This window comes from Hakea prostrata, unplaced genomic scaffold (genome assembly GCF_041222555.1).
Source record: "Hakea prostrata isolate BN-2017 unplaced genomic scaffold, UWA_Hpros_2 contig_31, whole genome shotgun sequence".
Lineage (NCBI taxonomy): Eukaryota > Viridiplantae > Streptophyta > Magnoliopsida > Proteales > Proteaceae > Hakea > Hakea prostrata.
This window is the reverse complement of record NW_028291150.1, coordinates 86,024-104,678: the sequence shown is the minus strand read 5'-3', so window position 1 is coordinate 104,678 and position 18,655 is coordinate 86,024. Positions and strand designations below refer to the sequence as shown.

The 18,655-nt window shown below is 39.3% G+C and overlaps 1 pseudogene; it reads right to left on the bottom strand.

The window, feature by feature from the left end:
* Positions 1 to 7,390: 7,390 nt before the first annotated feature.
* On the bottom strand, positions 7,391 to 11,289 carry LOC148999160 (pentatricopeptide repeat-containing protein At1g79490, mitochondrial pseudogene; annotated as a pseudogene).
* Positions 11,290 to 18,655: the final 7,366 nt, after the last annotated feature.

Sequence of the window (18,655 nt, the reverse complement as noted above, 5' to 3'; positions counted from 1 at the left end):
CTTCCAAATTATTTGAGGGTGACAAAAGTATTCCCTTTCCTGGTGTGGATTTCAAATACTGAAGTATTTTAATAACAACATTCATATAAGTCGAGTATGGGTCATGCATAAATTGACTCACTAGGCTTACTGAGAAAGCAATGTTAGGTCTGGTGTGAGACAAATAAATCAGTTTTCCAACCAACCTCTGATATCTCCCTTTATTTACTAGTACTCCCTCTTTCTCTTTAAGCTTAATGCCTGTTTCAATTGGGGTATCCATGGCTTTACATCCCAACATTCCCACTTCTGAAAGTAAGTCTAGGATATACTTATTTGGGGACAAATAGATGCCTTATTCTGATCTAGCAACCTCAATTCCCAAGAAATACTTGAGTTTCCCTAGATCTTTAACCTCAAATTCCTTGTTAAGGAAGCTCTTCAGCTTTTGTATTTCTGCCCCATCATTCCCATTGATGACAATGTCATCTACATAGACTATAAGAAGCATGATGTGAGTTCCTAACCTTTTCATAAAGAGAATATGATCAACATTACTTTGCTTGTAACCTATCGATGTCACAGCTTTTTAGAGGCATCCAAACCAACACCGGGGAGATTGCTTCAACCCATAAATTGACCGCTTCAACTGACAAACCTTCCCTTCTGTTTTGTTGTCAAAGAATCCATGTGGGATTTCCATGTAGACCTCTTCTTTCAATTCTCCATACAAAAATGCATTCTTTACATCTAATTGATGTAAATCCCAATCTTGATTCACAACTATTGATAACAAGACCCTGACTGTATTCAATTTTGCAATAGGAGCAAAGGTCTCTTGATAATCAATTCCATAAGTATAAGTGAACCCTTTTGCAACCAATCTAGCCTTCAATCGGTTGTCTGAACCATCCATGTTTTGTTTTACCACGAACACCCACTTACAACCTACCGGTTGTTTCCCTGAAGGAAGAGTAACCAACTCTCAAGTACCATTCTTCTTCATAGCCTGCATTTCCTCTACCATTGCTGCCTTCCAATTTTTATTACCATAGGCTTCTTGCCAAGTCTTTGGAATAGATGCAGTAGATAAAGAGGATATGAAAGCTTGGTAGGAGTCATACAAAGAATCATAAGAAACGTATTTAGCTATAGGATGGTGAGTACACTATCTGGTTCCTTTTCTAACAGCAATAGGGAGGTCAAAAAGAAGATACCTTAGGGATAGTTACAAGACCAAAATCTGGATTAGGAGATTGGAGTGGTAACATGTCAACCTTCTCTACCTACTGTTGTCGATTGGTTTTCTTCCTCTGATAGGTTTGCACATCCTTGCTTTTGGTCAATTTGCCTTTGAAAGACCTCAATAGTGTGCCTTACAAGAGTGGTCTCCCCTCGAATAGGATCCTCAAAAGGTTCAGATGGGGAAAGGGAAGACTGGGTATCTACATGTATGCTGGTTGAATGCTCCCCCTATTCAGGAATCTCTTCTTGAACCTCTAACTAGGGCTGAATTAGGTTTGATAGGTCTCCATATGTGACAAGAACATCAAAAGTGGGAAAAAAACACTTTTGCTCTTTGAGTCTCTCTTTGGAGAGGTGTATAATAAGGAGTAAACTCATTAAAAATGACATCCATGGACACTATCGTCTTCCTCGAAGGAGGATGGTAACATTTGTAACCCTTTTGAGTAATAGAATACCCCAAAAAAATGCAACGGGGGCCACGAGGTTCCAACTTACTCTTGTGGGTTGAAGTTCTGGCATAACACACATAACCAAATATCATTGGAAGAACTACAAAGGAAGATGTCCCTTGAAGGACCTCATTGGGGCATTTAAAGTCAATGATTCTACTAGGCATCCTATTCATGAGGTATGACACAGTGAGAATTGCGTCACTCCAATATTGGTCGGGGACATTCATGGCAATTAGAAGAGAACGAGCAATCTCTAAAAGATGTCTATTCTTTCGTTCGGCCACTCCATTTTGGGTTGCAGTAGCAACACAACTAGTCTGATGTATTATGCTAGAATCAGAGAGGTATCTCTGAAATTCTTTTTCACTATACTCGGTTCCATTGTCACTGCAAAGGACCTTCACAGTGACATTGAATTGAGTTTTAACCATAATAAAAAATCTTGAAAACATCGGAAAACGTCATTATTTTTTTTTTTTTTTAAAGATAAATCCATGTGGACCGAGAATGACAATCAATAAAAGTAACCAAAAAAAGATGGTCAGTAATAGATATACGGTGACAAGGCCCCCACACATCACTATGAATTAACATAAATGGAATAGAACTTATATTATTATTAGAAGGCAAATAACTTGAACAAATCTGTTTAGCAAAAACACAAGCTTCACAAAAAAATTCCCTATGACAAGATGAGACTAAATCGGGGAAAAGTTTTCTTAGAGTACCTATAGGGGGATGGCCAAGCCTACAATGTCACTGGTGGAGAACTGACAAATTGATCTGATGAGGAGTAGCAAGCATAGCAGAAGAAGAGGCTCCATTCGATTCCAACAAGTAGAGGCCCTTGTCTAGTTTACCACATCTAATCTCCTTCCCTCGTTACTAGATCTTGAAAGACACAGTAGGAAGGGAAAAATGTTACCATACAATTCAAGTCTATTGGTAAGACTACTAATAGAAAGAAGGTTAGTAGAAAAAAGATGGAACATGTAAAATTGAGGACAAAGAAAGGGATGATGAATGTTGTATGGCTCCCTTTCCAACAATAGAAGAGTAAGAACCATCAGCTATATGGACCTTATATTTCCTTGAGGTAGGTAAATAATTCAAGAAAAGAGAAGCAGAAATTGTCATATGGTTTGTCGCTCCAATATCAATAATCCATGGAACAGAAACTGAAGAAGCATGGAAGCTGTTAAATACGGTACTTGAAGTAGCAAGGTAGGAATTAGAATGTGCAGTTGACGAGGCATTGGAAGGGGCAGTGGCAGCGGTAGACGACTGTAGAATGCGCCTTAGAGCAAGCAACTCTTCTTGGGAAAAACCAATATCTGAAGTAGTTGTAGTAGATACAGTTTCTGAATAATGAGCTTTGGGTTTACCCTTCTTTTGAGCCCCTTTTTTGTTAAAAATCTGTAGGTTTCCCATGTAATTTCCAACATGTGGCTTTGGTATGATAGGGCTTGTGGCAACGCTCACGCTTAACTATATGTTTGACTGATTCTGTCCGACACATGATAATCACACTCTAAAGAGCAAATTTTTCCACTATAAGATTATGTAACAAAGCCAAACGATGACTCTCCTCACATGAACAAGTGCATAGGAGTGTTCCAATGTACGAAAGGGGGAGCGACTCAAAACTTGTACTCGAATCTGACCATACTTTACATTTAAGCCAACCAAGAAATCATACACTCGAATTTTGTCAACATATTTCCTGTAGGCAACCACATCATCATGATTAGTCGGTTGGTAGTCACCATAATGGTTTAACTCTTGCTAGAGAGAGCGTCATTTAGCATAGTATTGGGCAACTGTCAGCTCTTTCTGTGTGGTCTCATGAGGTTTCTTTCGTAGCTCATAGATCTGCGCATCATTCCCTAGTTGTCCATAATTATCTTTAGTAGCCTTCCAAATCTGGGCTGCTGTATCAAACAATAAATATCCCCTGGCTAGATTTGGATGCATGGAATTCAAGAGGAATGGCATGATAAGAGAGTCGTGTGAAATCCACTTATCTTGAAGAATGCCAGCAGTCAAAGGTTTGGTTTAGTGCCCATAATATGACCGACTAGATCTCTTCCAGTAATTGTCAAATAGGTAGAACGAGACCAGATCAAGTAGTTGGTTTTATCGAACCTAACAGAGAGTGATAGAAGGTTGGAATAATTTTCATGACTTGTCGGAATTGCATAAACATCCGGTGTAGTCACATCTTCAATCCACTCACCAAGACCACCAAAAACAATTTTGATCAAACCTGCTAAAAATTCTGATCAAACTTGCTAAAAATTCTGACCAAACCTGATGGAAGGGCGGATCAAATATGCTGGAGAAAAATCTGATAAAACTTGTTGTTCTACAAGCAGCAAACTAGTTCTGAAATATCCCAGGAAGGTGTAAGAGGTCAAAAAATATTTCTCTGGGGCGGGGGTTTTTTTGGATTCAATGTTGCAGTAATTTTCTGATCAATACTGCATAAAACTTGCTGTTAGAAAAAACAACAACAACAAGCCTTGTCCCAACTAAATGGGGTTGACTACATGGATGCTTGCCCTCCAATCAGGTTTGCTGTTAGAAGAAAACTCCCAAAAAAAAAGTTTTTGCATTGTAGTAGAAAGAGAACAACAGAAACAAACAAACAAACAAACAAACAAACAAACAAACAAAATTATGCATTGCAGTAGAGAAGAGAATAGTAGAAACAAAGGAGAAACTTCAGCTATTAGCAGAAACAAAGTAGAGGAGTAAAACTCAAAAAAAAAAAAAAATCTGCATTGCAATAGAGAAGAGAATAGCAGAAATAAAGGAGAAACAAAGGAGAAAGGAGGGGGATGAAGAAGCCGGTTAATGGCGAAACACAGCTAGAAAGCGAGCAGAGGCAAAAAAAAAAAAAAAAATCGAGAAAGAGATAAGCAAAAGAAAAAAAGAAAAAAAGAAGAAAGAGAGAAGCAAAAAAAAATAGAGTTTTTTCTTGGTGTTGTAGAACACAAAAGGAAGAAGAAAAGGAGAAGGAAAGGTGAAAATGCTGGCTATGGTAGAAACAGACAAAAATAGAGAGTCGAGGTGGAAGAAAGAAAAGAAAAGAAAAGAAAAGAAAAGAAACGAAACGAAAATAGAGGAAGAAAGAGGCGGAAGAAAGAAAGAAGGAAAAAGAAAGAGAAAAAAAAACCTTGGTTTTGCGATTCTAATTTAACTTAGCTCTAATGCCATGTGGAAATAATTGAATCCTTAGGTAATCAATGTGACTCCTAAGCTTCCTATTTATAATAATGTGAAATATACAAGAAATATACAAAGTTACATAATTACCCTCACTAACCAACTGAATAATAATAACTTGAACCATAACTTATAATTATAAACCAACCAACCAACAGGAGGCCATAACATTAACCTGTTCTTTAACATAATTCCAAACAGCCAAATCAACACCAAAGTACAATTTTAATCACAAAGAGAAGTCTACTTCTCACCATTGTGCATATGGCAGGTACTACATGTAAGTGCATAAGAGGTTTTGGATACTTAACAACAAGCAATGCTGCAATGTGAGCAATCCATCCATCATCATGCACAGCCGGCGTTGGCCATCTGATTATATTCACCAATTCAGAGCTATCGACCACCAAATCATGTTGAAGTTACTCAGTGGAGTGATGCATTACAGTGCTTACTCAACTGCAAGATCTTGTTTGAGATTGGATCAGTTTTGGAGTCCAACGGACTTCACAAACTGAAAATGATACCTCTTTCCTGACGGAGCTTGGAACTTTGATTCACCACCCAAGTACACCTTCAATCCTAAATCTGCACCAATTTAGATGCCAAAACTGGCATAGCAGCTGCCTTACTGCGCCACCAGAATCACACCTCTAACATAATTATTTGAGTATAAGATGTAAGCAAACAACTTTAAATTAATATTTCCCAGAACGACAAGGCATTAGAATATTACACATGTAAATGCACATGTGACAACACTAAATCATCAACGGATTACATATGAAAGGTTTAAGATAGGCATATATCCTTCAGTCACCAAACTCATTGCCAGGTTCACCAAAAACAAATTCAAGTCCAAATATATCAAGGATGGATGCAAGACGAACATAAGAATGCTATACATCAAGCTAAAAATCTAGCGCTGTCAATATCACTTGATCTGCCTCAATCTCCCGTTACCTAATATTGGTCAACCCGGTTCCTATCCCAGGGGAGGAAAAAGAGAGACAAAAGAGCAAAATTTGACTATCAGCCAAAATTAAATTTCACAATGATGCTGGACTTTAAACTTAAAATCTAGAGTTATGAGTTTCATTATCCCTGCCTCAAACAACCATTCTCTGTATTGTTCAACCCAGTCTAGTTCTAACAAAAGAAAGAGAGAAAAAGGACCCAACAGAGCAAAATTTGGCAATCACCCAAGCCTGAATTTCCCTACAATCTCATTACCAGAAGACCCATTGATTTCTGCCTCAAACCCAGGGGTTTGTCAGAAAGTGGCATGAAATCTGAAGGGGAAGAGGATTTCCTTTGAGGTATAACAGATAGAATAGATAATACCCCATAAGTTAGTCCAGACTGGGAAATTTACGCTAAAGGGATCAAGGGATCCTCATTGAAACCCCAAGTTATTCCCTGTGCTTGTTAATTACAGAGAACCCAAATGCACAGTGGAATAAATCGATCCAGGTTCTCATACTTGTACCCTGACATCAAACACATCTAGGTGTACCAAAGCAATGTTCATATGATAAGTGTGCCCAGTCAGACCCTTGCAGTGACTTCAATTTAAAGTGAAAACTTGAGGATACAGATAGCTTGTCCTTTTATGTAACATATGATAATATTAAACTAAACAATGTATCTTCAAATTAAAGTAAACTGAGTTTGATGGATACATAAACCCAACAATTAAGCACGGACTTGGTAAATCATTAACATGCAGAATCTTCAGGAGTTCCACCAGACCTTTTTCAAGGTTTCATCATGCCAATGCCATGGCTATGCTGTTGTCACAAAAAGCATCACCCTATTTATGAGCTTCTTCAACAATACAAGTAGAACGGCACTAGAATCTTCACCAACAAAATAAACTGGCATTCAGTTTGATTTGAGTTAACTACACTGCAGCAACCATGATGGGGTTATTTAATTAGTGACGGATCATAAATTGCTGTCATTTATTTCCAAAGCAATTTATTTCCAATTTCTTCAGATTCGATACCAATATGAAAAGCAAAAGCAGCCACATGTATTGACCTAATTCAGTTTGATTTGAGTTCACTACACTGCAGCAACCATGATGGGGTTATTTAATTAGTGACGGATCATAAATTGCTGTAATTTATCTCCAATTTCTTCAGATTCAATACCAATATGAAAAGCAAAAGCAACCACGTGTATTGAACTAATTCCCAGGTTTTACCCCCTTCATAAGCCAGGGACGGATCATAAATTGCTGTAAATTATCTCCAATTTCTTCAGATTCAATACCAATATGAAAAGCAAAAGCAAACACATGTATTGAACTAATTCCCAGGTTTTACCCCCTTCATAAGCCAGGTTAACGCCTAACAGCTAGGTGACCCGTCAGCAGACAAACTTCCTTAAATCCCACCCTCTTTGTCCACCCCATTTTAATCCATCAAACAAAGACATTCCTATTGAACATGAAAATGCCCAGCTTGATACCCGTTGAAGTGAACTTAATTCAAGGCTTAAAACAAGGAAGAATATGACAAACACAAAAAATCAAATGGGGATTTTGTACCTGCAGATAAAATTCACAGAAAGAGACTGAAAATTTAAAATACCTTGCGGTGGAAGCTGCAACAGCTACAGCAATGTCGAGAGAAATAGAAGACAAACGGATGAACTAGCCAAAAAGTATAACAGAACTGGGGTGCAAAAATGAGAGCTGCTTTGGCCACCAAATCATACATTGCCTTTTGATCTTTGTCTCATAGCCATCAGTGGTTGCTTCTGAACAAAGACTTCCAGTTTTTGATTTCTGCACTCCTGAATTGGTGATAATCTGGGAACAGTATATTTGCAGATCTCTGGGGTCTTCACAGCTTCAATCTTGTTATCGTTTGTTGATCAGCATGCCTGGAGACTCTGGACAGGAAGTCCAGATCATCTTCTTCAGAGTGGTGTGGTTGCCATCCTTCACCCGATTCACACTCAAATGGGATGATACCAAATTGCAGGCAATAAAATGGGAATCAGATCGTAGAATCAGCTGATTCATAGAAGAATTACTGAATTAGATGTGATGGGTTGGGTACAACCTTTGAGTGGGACGACCACCTAAAAATCAAATGTGGTGTGGGGCTGTTCCCCCACCCCCACCCCCTAGGGGTTGCAGATATGGACTTGGGAGTGACTGGTTTGTGTCTAAAATGTTTGGTTTCATAACTCCCAGATAAATTGGACAAACTGTGGTCTAAACTGATCAAACCACTTAATTAAATCATTAAATTTTTCAGTAGTTGCTCAATGATAACCAGAAACAGGATTAAGGGTTTGAGATATAAACATGTTTTCCTAGGTATAGGCCTGCTAAAATAACCGACTGAGTTCATACACAGAGGAAAAGATCAATAATAGGTCATACAAACTGTTTCAAATTAAGAAACCTATATTAGATATCTACAATATCTCAAGTCACAATTCACCAACCACAATACTTCTTATATTTTAAGTTTTGGGGTAACAGCACAGACAAATAGCATAAATAAAATATGATGGGTCTGAAAAGCAAAAACTGCACAGTGAAATAACACTGAATAATAGAAATACAAAAAATAAAAGAACATCATCCTCACTACTGCTAATTGTTACATGGCTTTCCCCATGACTAATGATTTAGGCGGGGATAGTGATCTAATTTCTGGTGCTGAACTTGGAAAGAAAGTGTTAAGCTTGTGCATGAGAATATCAGCCCTAGAAGGAAGTTCATTCAAAAGAAACTGTTGAACAATTGGCTTCTTAAACCACTCTAACACAGAATCCCCTGGGCATCTCAAAACAACCTTACTGACCTCAAATGGTGATTGGACCGAATCTAGAAGCTGTGCTATCACAATCTTCAGGGTGGGCCCTGTAACTAGTTTGATTCTTCTTGGGACAACACCATAATACAACATCCGCTTCCTGAACCTATGAAGAGTGTGCACAATAGCAATGAGAGCAGCACCCACTGATAAGTTTCTGACATCCAGTGACCAGGCAATATGTTGATCAAAGACTATCGCCTTCGGGAAGAGCTTATTCTCATAGGCAACCTTCCAGACACATCGAGCTCTGTTTATTTGTCCCATGAGCACTAGGTAATTTAGAAGAACATTTACAAAGTACCTGGCAGCACCCTCTTCCAGCTCATAGTCAATGCCCTGGAAAAATTCCCTCACAAATGATAAAACTGGTTGCTTTCTCTGTTCTGGGCCTGTAAAGAGCCCACACATGAAAGAGTGTGCCTTATGTTTTGTCGCACTCAAGATTGACATCAAATGCCTCTCATTCTGTTCATCTTGGCATCTTACGAGATGGGCCAGGATTGATGTATACAATATGAGATCAACTTTTGCAGCAGAATTTACATAAGTCTCAAGCAGAGGTTTAGCTGATTCATACAAACCATTTTTCATGCATGTTTCAAAGAGCTGCCTAATGATAAAATTATTAGTTCGAATTCCAGATGCACCCATGAAACGCAGCCACCTCAAAGCGAGATCAACGGAACCATCCTTAATGTAGATCATCAGAACATCACTGGCACTCACATCAACAGAAAACCCCATGGCTTTCATTTCAAGTAGAATCTTGGCAGCCACATCCACAAGCTTCTTATTTGCTAGGACTGTTAAAAGGGATGTATACGTGCTCAGCCCAGGCCTCAAACCTGCATTGGTCATAGAGTTATACAGCTTCATGGCTGAGTCCACTTGTCCCGATGCAGCATGCATTTCTAACAGACAAGAATAGGTAGACGGTGTTGGTAGAAACCCAGCTTTATCCATATCTGAAAAAACTGACATTGCGATATCAAGCTTTCCAGATTTTGCATGAGACTCGACAATCATTGTGTAAAGCCCATAATTGGGCCTAAAGCCACCTTTTTTCATCTCATCCCATATTCTCAGACCTGCATCTAGTTTCCCCGCCTTAATGAATGACTCGATTAGGGACACATACATTGTTGCTGACGGCCTAAAGCCAAAACCCTGCATTTCCATGTATACTTTCATTGAAGTGTCCAACCTCCCTGCTTTTCCCATTGAATCAACTAGGCATGCAAATATGGAGTAGTTGGGCCGAAATCCCTTTTCTTTCATCTCTTGGAAAAGCTTGAAAGCAGCATCGAGACGTCCAGATTTTGCCAAGCTCGGTATCATCATTTCATAAGTTGACCCATCCAATGAGCAACCAGCTACTTCCATAGCCTCATATATTTCAAATGCCTTGTAAGGCAAACCCTTGTTCAGAAACAATGTCATAAGCGCGTTGTAAGTCTGAGTATTAATTTTACCTCCCGAATCTTGAAGCTTCTTGAAACAACAGAAGGAAACTTCCAATTTCTCAGCCCCAGCAAGATGCTGAATCACCTGGTTATATGCCATGAACGATGAAATTCCCTTGCCACTACATTCTTTAATCATCTCATCAAACAACAGCTGAATTCCTTCAAAATCTCTAATCTGATTGAGTCGATCAAACAGAAGAAGATAACTCTCATCACTCGGGCAATACCAAGATTGCCTCTTAGCCCATCGAAATAAGCTCAGCGAGGTTTCTGGTTCTCCAATAACCTTCAAAGCCTGATTTAAGTGACCCATGTTCGGAACAAAATGGAGCTTATCCAACTGGGTTTCCATTTCAGGCCCCCATTTCCATCTCTTCACAATCTCCACAATTTTGGCAACAGCTGAAACATTCAATAAGGGTTTTCTCAGTCCACCAACCATGAAATGACCATCCATCCCAGGCTCCACTGAACGGATTCCCTTCCCGGAGAACATCACCTCACCCGATTCATCCAAATAAACCAGGTCTTCTGTCCACTCACTGGAATCATCACTGCTTCTTCCTGAACAGAAATTTCTCCAAGAGCTACGATTTTGAATGGAAAATGAGGTAATCCAACTGGAATAATCCTTGTGTGCTGAAAGTCCAAAATTTCCGCAATAACAGTTATGCGTTTTGCAGCGGGAATAGGACTTCTCAGTATCAATGGCTCCACCAAAGGTCGAAAATGGAAATGCCCAGTTAGGGTTTTTCCTAAGCAAGTGGAGATTTTTCAATCCATTGGTTACTAGTTTGAGATTTCGACGGCAAATAATACCCCGAGAAACCATTTCTCTAGTCTTAGTTACAGATACCAACAGCAGTCCATGGTTGACAATTAGCACTAAAGACGAACTGGTAAAAGGATGAAGTCAACCTCCAGGTCGCCGCATCTGTCCTTTGGCTCGAGGACGACAAGCTCCTCCGCGAAGAACCTGCTGCAACCGCCTCTGCTAGCGCTTCGATCACCCGTATACTTATTGATAGAAGGCTTACAAGCTCTCTGTTTTATAACCCTGCTCTATGCGTCTATGGGATCCTCTAGCGTGTTCCCTTCTAACCCCTTCAAAGCATATTCCGGAGGTCCTCCTCCAATTGACCCTGTCGGTGCGTAAAAGTAATTTCCATGTAACCCAACCTATCCCTTTGGCCCGACCTTCCCCCCTCAGGTCACCACATATACGGCCAGTCATTTTCTTCTGGGCTGAAAAACACGTCCATCAAGCACATAATTTTGTCTCCAAAATCTTACATCACATATTGTCACATCCAACCAGCCAGTATCCTATCTGACATACCTGAGTGTGTGATCCACAGCCCTAAAGATCAGTATCGAGGAAATCAACCTCCTACATTCACAATAATATAATCAAGAACAAAACTAAATCAAAGTTATCAATATTAATTAAAAAATCAAGCAATATAACGAAATAACATCAGAGTGTGAAAATGATACCAATATATATAATCAAAAGGTAAAGTGAGGCGGATATCACTCCACATGTCACAGCGAAAATATAGCTCGAAACTAAAAGAAAAGATTACAATTGATTCCCAAAAGAAAGGAAGAAATAATCTAACTAAACTAGAGTTTCTTTTACTTTATAAAGAATGTCTTCATAAACATAAACTTCATAAATTAAACACGGCTACTTCCACTCCAAGGTAGGGCTAATCCTGGTACGCAGCATGATCAAACGAGGGATCATCATCGTAATCTTCGTAACTGCTAGCACCTTGAGTGAAGTTTGTTTCATCGGTTTGCGCTCCCTCGTACTGGTCGTCATAGTCATCAACACTTGTAGAATAATCTAACAAATGATATTTGCATGAAAGGAATGAGTTCAAGAGAACTCAGCAAGGCAAGTTATCCCATAACAATATAAATAACATGATAGCGAAACATAGCATGATGCAAAATGATATGAGACAGATAATGCATATATGAGTCTAACTCTATGTATGCTGGTCTATATAGGCAGACATGCTTTAAGTCATAGCATCATACTTCTTTGGGTAGGTCATTCACTCTCCCTCAACCATCTTGGTATCTTGGGCTCTGCTGGTGGTAGTTGTTGGGTCATGCATCCCTCGGGACATTCCATGGCTAATGTTTAGGTCACCGCTCTCTCACATCACCATTGGTCTAAGTATTGGCGCATGTTGTCACATCCACCCAGCCAGTACCCTATCTGGCATACCCGGGATGTGATCCACAGCCCCGAAGATCAATAGTTCAAGGACCACATCATCCACATCGACGAAAACACAATCATGAACAATCAATATTAAACTAACAATTGATAATCATAGAATTCAAAAATGAAATACCAAGGATAATCAGAGTACGGAAGTAAATATCATATAAGATAAATTAAGAAGGCAGTGGGCGGACTCCTTCAAATAAGTGGAAGTGAGGTCAAAATTAAATAAGTACAAATCTCAAGTTATGAAATTTAATTTAAGGTTATTACACTTCCTCTGAGTTTAACTGTCACAAAAAAGGGGGGGGTAGCTACACATAAGTCTCCTCCACAATAAATATGTTCTCTTCGATAGTGAAGACCTCAGAGACCCAATATGGCTGCTCCCATACTATCCCAGGGCTAACCCTAATACGCCGGAGGATCTGCTTCGGTATCGTCACCAAAGTCTTCATTGTAGCTAGCCTCCGGATAGTAGTATGAGGCATCCGGGTTCACCTCAGGAAACGTACCATCAGAGTAATCACCTGCAGAGTAGCCTAGCAAAATATTGCAACAGAAAAGGAATGAGTTCAAAAGAACTCAGCAAGGAAGTTATTACACAATACATGAGCCACAAGATAATCATAAAATAATGCAGATGATATGAGACATATAATGCAATATGATTCTATTCTAAGTATGCTAGTCATCTATGGTAGACATGCTTTAAGTCATAGCACCATACTTCTTTAGGTAGTCTCAGTCACTCATCACAAGGGGAATTGGGTCCTGCATCCCTCTCGGACAAATCCATGGTTGGGGGTTTCGGTCACCACTCTCTCACATCACCATTTGGTACAAGTATTGGCGCATGTCAAGGTAAAGCCTAGCCCAATGCAAGTCATCTACTTAATCATATCATGTCAGTTCCAGATACGTCCATTCCTCCCCTCTCGGGATCCTTTCCGGTATCCTTCACACTAGAGTCACGGATATTACTCACCGGACTCATCAACCCTATTGGTCATCCACAAATGGTAGACGGGAAGCTCTCACGTCCTCCTCACCGATCATTTCACCGGTCTTGAGTGCCTGTGAGCCCAAGTCTAGCCATTTGCAACCCTACCAATAAATGACCCCTTTCGGGTAACCGCAATGCAATTTATGTCCTCTCACGGGGTGGTTACCGGTCTTGAGCGCCCACAAATCCACACTACTACCACGGATCGTTCGGTCTCAATGCCCTTCCGAATTGGGTCTGATATGATAGGGACATCCTAGCCATACATCTAGACAAGTCCTATGTATGTCATCCAATAACCCGGGAAAGCGTCGATGGACACCTCCGAAGAACATCCCATACTATTCCCTCCAATGTCCAAGGACAGAAGCACCAATAGGGTACTCCTCAATCCCAAGTTATACTTAAGCAATCACATGCCCAAGTTCATCATATCAATTCACAAAATACAACATCATAATAAACATTCGATTCATGACACTGACATAAGTCATCATATATTGAAATTGATAAACATGATAAGACATTGAAATAAAATAATGTAAACACAAAGCTACTGTTGAAAGACATATGTAGCAAGTCTAACATGATAGGAATATGAAATAGAAACTATGCTCACTAGGTTAGGAACACCAAGTCAAAATTCCATGTCCTATGTAATTTTATCGATAACTATCCTTACCTTGAATTGGAGAAGAGAATGGTCCAAGATCACAAGCAAGTGGCCCAAATAGTCTTAAAACCCTAAACAAGCATATATGAAAGGTTAGAGAAGAAATCAGAACAATCGGAGATCGAACGAATCAAAACTAGGCAAAAGTTGCTGACAACAACTCTGTTGGTCGATACATTTGGTCGATAGTATCGACCAACAAGCATCGACTAAGAAGATTTCGGACGACAAGTCGGCTTTTTGGGTTTTGGCCCAGATTTGGTCTTTCGGGTCTCGGATCAATACGAAACTTGGGGAATAGTCTAAGCACAACATAGGGACACTAATTATCAAGAATTTAACATAATCCAATGGTCCATTTAGAAATCCCCAAATTTACTTATCAAGATCAAGAGTTGTTAAACATGGCATTAGCTATATCTTAATGCAAATTGGGGGAAAACATAAGGGATTAGATAGGGAATCACTTAGAAGCAACATTGAACTCATATGCAAGGTGTAGATTAGGTTAATCATAGGCTTCATCTCAGTTTTGGTAAATAAAGCAAGTTGGTGAGCAATAAATCATGGAAATGTGTAGTTAATGATCATGAGGTGAATAAATCATAGTCATATCGGTGAAAACATCAATATATGAGGTATAGAAGGCTCATGGCAAGGTGTTTGCAAGGTTGCAGCACCTTGGCCATGGTCCCAATAGTAAAATAGAGAAAAGATGAGTGAGAAAGTGATTAGGAGAGAGAGTCATACCTTGAGAGTGGAACAAGAAAGTGGAAATGATGAGTGGTTGGCAATGATTAATGGAGTAGATGCTTCACCATTACCAAGAAGAAGTTATTGAGAGGCTCTCCCACGTTCTCAGATGTTGAAAACGCTAGAATAGGGCTCCAGTCTCGATGAATAAATAAATAGAAAAGAATATTCCAGAGAATCTTTAAACCTGTGTTCAGCAAACCTGTATCGACCAAAATATGTTTCTGCAGAATTTAACAGGAAAGTTCAGCAACTTTAGGTGTGGACTTGGAGGGCTATACAAGGTCAAATTGCATGGGGTTTTCTCCTACAGTTCACTTAAGAGGTCTAGTTTTAGGGAGTACCTTCAGATTATGCAAAGGAATCCGTTTGATATCTCAACTGTCTCACTCTTCATCAGTGCGCAGATTCTAACTTAACATTGACAATGTGCTCAAGGAAGGAGTAGCATCATCAATGTCCATATACTGGAGTTCCGACACCACGTCATCAACCAGCAGGGCCCATAAGTCCCTTCTACCACCACTTTGGGTCTTCGGACCTACAAACACAATAATGACCGGGTCGGCTCAAGGTTAGGTAAAAGCTGGATTTTACACATGTCAAGGTAAAGCCTAGCCAAATGCAAGTCATCTACTTGGTTATATCAACTTAGATCTAGATACATCCATTCCTCGCCCGAGGCGATCCTTTCCGGTATCCTTCACACTAGAGTCAGTGTATCCTATGGCTACAACCAACTCGGACTACAGATTCATTAACCCTATTGGTCATCCACAAATAATAAACGGGAAGCTCTCATGTCCTCTCACGGGTTGGCTACCGGTCTTGAGCGCCCATGAGCCCAAGTCTACTATTTGCCACTCTACCAGTGAATGGCCTCTCACGAGTATCCACAATGTGATTCATGTCCTCTCATGGATAGAACTCACCGGTCTTGAGCGCCCATAAATCCCCATTGCTACCACGGGTTACTCGATCTCAATACCCTTTCAAATCGGGTCTGATATAACAGGGACATCCTAGCCAAACACTGCTAGACAAGTCCTAGGTATGACAACCAATAATCTGGGAAAGCGTCAAAGGGCACCATCAGAAATATCCCATACTATTCTCACTGATGTCCAATGATAGAAATGTCAAAAGGACATTCCCCAATCCCAAATCATACCTAATCAATCCCAATCCCAATTCAGTCATAACGTACACAACTGATATATCATCATATGAAAGAATACATAAAGACAAGATCAATTGAATATGTAACATATATGAGTAAGAGTCCATACATGATCAAGTACATAAAGGAAATATAAAAGTAAGATCCTACTGTACTTACAACAGTCATATCATAATTAGAAACTACAATATCAGTAGCAAATCTATGTGTTTCCCAATTTAGAAACTAGAATCACGCAATCTATATTAATATGGAAACAACTATCCTTACCTTAAATAGATTCGAAGATATTCCTGACGAACAAGAGAATGGATCCAAATTAACAAACAAACCCTAAACAAGCATTAAAGAATCATTAAGAAGCAATCCTAAAAGAATAGACATCAAACGGATCAAGACGGATGAAGAAATCCCTTACTATCATGCTGGGAAGGCTGGCTGGGTCGATTGGTCCAGTCGACCCAAGTAGTCGACCCAATGAACAGTACGCATCCAAAATTTGATTTTTTATCTGAAACCTATTCTACAAGATTCGAAACGCTACGAAACTTGAAGGGAATCTCTAAAACAATAATCTAAGACTAACTAGCATAGATTAGACATCAAACAACGATCAAAACCAATACTTACTAATTTATAATCATAACTTTCTAATTTGATAAAATCATAGTTTTCAATGAAAACAAGCTATGAACTAAAGAGAAGAACTAGAGATGATGAGATCTCATTCTAGTAGATTAACACAGTAAATCAAGGATATGAATAATCATAAAGATGCATCTATTATGCTAGAGGAATTGAATCAAATCAAGAGTATGATCATAGTTTCATGAAGAAATCATAAAAATCATGGTTAAGATTAAGTATGAAGATCATAGCATACAAGAATGAATGGAGATTGTAGAAGAGACGATTGCAAAGATGCAGTACCTTCTTCATAATCTCAATACAAATGATAGATCATAGCAAGAGTAAATCAATATCAAGTAAGAGAGATTACTAACCTTTGATAGTTAACAAGAGATGAAGAACTTGAGAATTTGCAAGAGTTCTTCATCAATACCAAGGAGAGGCTTTGAGAAGAGTTCTCCACGTTCTCCAGGGGTTTTAGAAACAAAGGAGGCTAAGAAACACGAAGTTCTATTATATAGAGCATCATAAACCTAAACAGAGGATCTTACATAGATTCTGTCTCTATGGGTCGATTGGCCCAGTCGACCCAGGCTATCAGCAAAACCTAAGTCAGGGAAATGAAGGTCCAACTCTTATTAAATCAAATGGGCTTCTCACAACATAAACTATAATTCACCTAGCATGGAGGAATGCCTTCAAACCATGTCCAACCAAACTCTAAGTTCATCAACCAAACTTCCCTTCATCAAGATGTAGTCTCTTTCCTAATTCCATCAAGGTCTCCAAGTATGGGGCATCATCGTCAATATCCATGGGTTCGGAGTCGAACACCATGTCTTCCACTGATATGGCCCATAGTTGACTTCCACTTCTACTTCAGGTCTTCGGACCTACAAACAATAGAGTTTTCGGGTAAAGGTTAGGGCTGGGTTTCACACCTTTGGATGTGAGTAATGGACATGCTCATTTGATAAAAATCCACCTTCTTCTACTCCTCATCCTACCCAGTCAATCTCCTTAAACCCTGCCCAACCTCCCCATCTAATCCACTCCTTTACCCTTTATCTTCTGTCATGACCCAACTCCCTTACCCGCTACACTAGCCCACCCCCCTTTGGATTTTTGTCCTCTCTTGTACTGATAGGTTCCCATTTGGACTTGATTCAACACCTAGCTCATTCCAATCCAACTATTAGCATTCTCCCAACCCTCAATTGTGGTTTGATCCCTTTAACCTATTCTCTCTCCTCACTTGACTATCCTCTCATCTCCTTCACCATCTCCATCTTTGGCTCCAATAGCACCAACCTCATCAACTTTTTAAAAAGCCTTCCCATTACCCTTCTTCCAAGATCCCATGTCTAATATGACTTGCTATAATCCTATAATTTTTTTTGAAAATTTATTCTTCCATGGCTATGAAAGCTTTTGGGAACCAAGGTTTGAGAGTTTGATTGATGGAACAACAAAACTGAAAACTCAAATAAGTAGGTAGGGTGGAAAATTTAGGAAACGAAATGAGATGCAAGAAATTATGATCTTTTGTATTGGTTTCATTTTTTCGAATAATGTAATCAAGGTTAGAAGATGGGTTAATCAAGAATTTTTCCATTTTTTGTTTCGATGGTACACTGATCCAAAGAATTTCTTTTAATCTCCAAAAGAAGCAAAGAAATTAGAGGAAAGGAAAAAATTGCAAAATTGGTGCTTCGTCAATGGGGTTTTTTTTCCCTACCAAAACTCCAAAGCGAGATTTATTGGCTTTTCACTTCTCTTCTGTGAATTTTTGAAGCAAATGCTCTCCTTTGTACTTCAGTCCTCATTTGATCCATCCAAAATGCAGAAGAGGAGGAAGACCAACACATAGGTATTGTTACTTCCTTGGTTATGCAAGTGGTGGTGATGAGACCACCAGAGTTGAAGGGGAAGAAGGTGAAAGAGTAATAACACCAC